The sequence below is a fragment of the Nicotiana sylvestris genome, chromosome 4 (genome assembly GCF_000393655.2).
Source record: "Nicotiana sylvestris chromosome 4, ASM39365v2, whole genome shotgun sequence".
NCBI lineage: Eukaryota > Viridiplantae > Streptophyta > Magnoliopsida > Solanales > Solanaceae > Nicotiana > Nicotiana sylvestris.
Window position 1 is genome coordinate 144,040,155 of NC_091060.1, and position 3,548 is coordinate 144,043,702.

Genomic DNA, 3,548 nt, shown 5'->3' on the forward strand with positions numbered 1-3,548 from the left:
ATTTCAGAGACTTAGGCTCTCTTTCTCAAGAAGAGCCAAAGTCAACTAAACACAAACTAGTATTTGCAACAACCAATTAAGCAATTAAACATGAAATTAGCCAAAATATCAAACACCCATAGCCAATCTAGCCCGAAAACACAAGACCTCTCAATTGCCCACACTAGGGTTGAGCCACAACCCTAGCTTATGGGTCTAGCTACTCATAATTAGAGAAGAAAATAAAGAAATAGATGAAGAAAAACTCATATTAATTAATTGCTAAGATAAACTAGAAGATTCAATATTGAAATAAAGCTAAAATTACTCAAAATAGCTAAAATATTCGAAGTCATGAGTGCAACCCAGTACCAAAACTATCTGATAACCTAAAAATGGGAAAAGAAGCTATTTATACTAAGATGAAAAATCTGGACAAAAATACCCCTACAGGGCTAGTGCGGACCGCACAAAATCACTTGTGGCTGTACTAAGGCTCTTGACTTAAAATCCAGCTCTCTGAACTCGGGCAATGCGGACCGCACAAAATCGAGTGCGGCCGCGGTGGCTTCTAGTGCGGTCCGCATGAAATGGAGCGTGGACCGCATTGGCTTCAATCTCCAAACTGGCACTTCTCTGATCCTTGGTGTTGTGGACCGCAAGAAATCTAGTGCGGCCGCAGTGACTCCAATTCGGACCGCATTGAATCTCATGCGGCCGCATTGCCTGTTTTCTTGGAAGTCCAACTCTGTGAACCTCACTTGTGCGGACCGCACAGAATGGTGTGCGACTGCATTGAGCCTGCTTTGCCTGAGCTTGTCTTGTCTTGGTACTTGTGCAAGTTTCACTCCTTTTTGAGCCGATCTTTGACATCTTGTCACTTTGTTGATCAAACCTGCAATCAAGCACAACTTGTGAGCTTTTTTGGGACCATTTTGTAAAAAATTCTAATCAAAACATAAGCAAGAAGGAGGATAAAATGTATCAAAATCCCTAGTTATCACGTAGCTACTATCATGTTAATTGTCCGGGTAGTTTAGGACCCGTGTCATGCTATAATTGCAAATGTTATATGTCTTCTTGCTAATATGATCACTTAGGATATGCTAGAGAATTGGAAATGAACATAAGTGAGCATATGTTGTGTTGAATACTTGTATGAGTTTATTTGAATATAAATGCGCCTTCTTGTATTCTTCTGTTGATAATTGATATTTGTGGATAGGGCAGATCACCTCGGTAGAAATAGATGCATCTATGGTTTGCACCATTCGACCCTCTGGCAGTGCACAATTTCTTTTATGTTGGATCGGGCCATCGACCTCGGCATAATGTGCGCATGATACTTATGTGAATTTATTATTGATGACCTGCCTATTACATGGTTTAAATAGTAAAGGATTAACTGGGGTATTAAAATGACATGACTTAGAAATACTTATTTCACATGTTATATATTGTGACCATCATGCCTGGCATAACATCATATTATATTATTTGGCCTTAGTAGGTATCAAGTCGACCTCTCGTCTCTACTTCTTCGAGATTAGACGGGATACTTACTGGGTACATATTGTTTATGTACTCATGCTACGCTTCTGTACTTAATTGTACAAGCTCTGAGGAAGGTTCATCTGGCTATCAGACCGTTGCGCGTCCCTGATCATAGTTCGAGACTTCCACGGTGACCTGCTTTCCCTTCATGTGCCGATCAGCAGCTGGATGGAGTCTTCCTTACTTTTGACTATCTATTCTGTTTCAGACAATAGGATAGATGTATCATTTTGTATATTCTATTAGTTTCCCACAGATCGTGACACCAGGTCTTGGCACACACATTAGTAGACGTTTCTTTTGGATTGTATAATTATTATTGGATGTTGCATATTATCACCTGCTTTTAATTGCAAATTAAGAAAAAATATTGTAACTATTTTGGGTAAGTAAAATAAAAATTCACTAATACTTCCGTGTTGGCTTGCCTAACAATGGTGTTGGGATCCATCATGACCTATTATGTAAATGGGTCGTGACAACATGGTATTAGAGCACTAGGTTCACGTAGGTCTCACAAGTCATGGGCAAACCTAATAGAGTCTTGCGGATCGGTACAGAGACATATGTATTTATCTTCGAGAGGATATAGGGTGTTAGGAAACTACTCTTTATTTATTTCCTACCGTGAAGTGGATGGTACACTAAATTTCTTCCTTTAATTCTCTCACAGATGGTGAGGACACACACGACGGATGTTCCAAACCCAGGAGGGGCTGCTCCCCTCGTTGCTAGAGGTTGAGGCAGAGGCCGGGGGAGGGCACCGACCCGAGGAATGGGACAAGGGCATCCCAGAGTTGTTCCGGTAGCACCCCTAGCAGATCCTGCGGGAGATCCTATTATTGAGGAGCAAGGCGAGGTGCCCGCAGCTGAGCCTACCCCGGCGAACTTTATGACATCACCGGGATTCCAGGAGGTCATGGGTCGTATGCTATGATTCATGGACACCATGACTCAGGCTTGTTTATTTCCAGCAGATCCAGCTACATCACAGGCAGGAGGGGGAGCACAGACCCCTACTGCTCAGGCTCATGGTCATGCATCTGCAGTGTATCAAACTTCGGGTGCACTACCCGTGGATGTGGCTCAACCAGTTGTTGTAGTGATACCCGAGCCCAGACCAAATGCGGATGGTGACCCACAGAAGCTGTTGGATAGATGGACTAGACTTCACCCTCCTATCTTTGGGGTGAGCATCATGAGGATGCTCAGGACTTCATTGATAGGTGCAGGTACAAACTACACAATATGAGGATATTGGAGTCGCATGGGGTTAACTTCACCACTTTTCAGCTAGAGGGTAGGGCCAGTAGATGGTGGAAGTCCTATGTTCTTGGTAGGCCAGCAGGTTCTCCTCCTATCACTTGGAGTCAGTTCACACAGTTATTCCTGGACAGGTATATTCCACCCTCTGAGAGGGAAGAGCTACGATATCAGTTCGAGTAGTTGGAGCACGGTCAGATGTCGGTGACCGACTATGAGGCAAGGTTTTCTGAGTTATCCCACCATGCATTGATGATACTTTCTACTGACGTAGAGAATGAGGAGGTTCGTTGCAGGGTTGCATTCTGGCATCAGGGATAACATGGCCCGAGAGGTGGAGATGGGGAGTCCTTATCAGTTAGTGGTGGAGATTGCTCGGAGGATTAAGGGCTAATGTCTGAGGGGTAGGGAACAGATGCAGCAGGATAAGAGATCTAGATTCTCCGGAGAGTTCAGAGGTGCCCCGGCCAGGGGCAGAGGTTAGTTTGGTAGGGGACAGCCAACGGGCCCCCACATTTAGCACTACCACCTGCTCGGGGTGCTTCGGCACGTCCCTATTTCAGTCCCATACCAGAGAGTTTTTACCACCCACCAGCTATTCAGGGTTCCTCCGGTAGGTATTCAGGTCCTCAGGGTTCTTCCGATTCTTATTTCAGTGCTATGCCGGAGAGTTCATACCGTCCACCGGCTATTTCGGCCATCAGAGTCAGCTGTCAAAGCAGTAGGTTGCCGCATCGCAGGGTTGTTTTGAG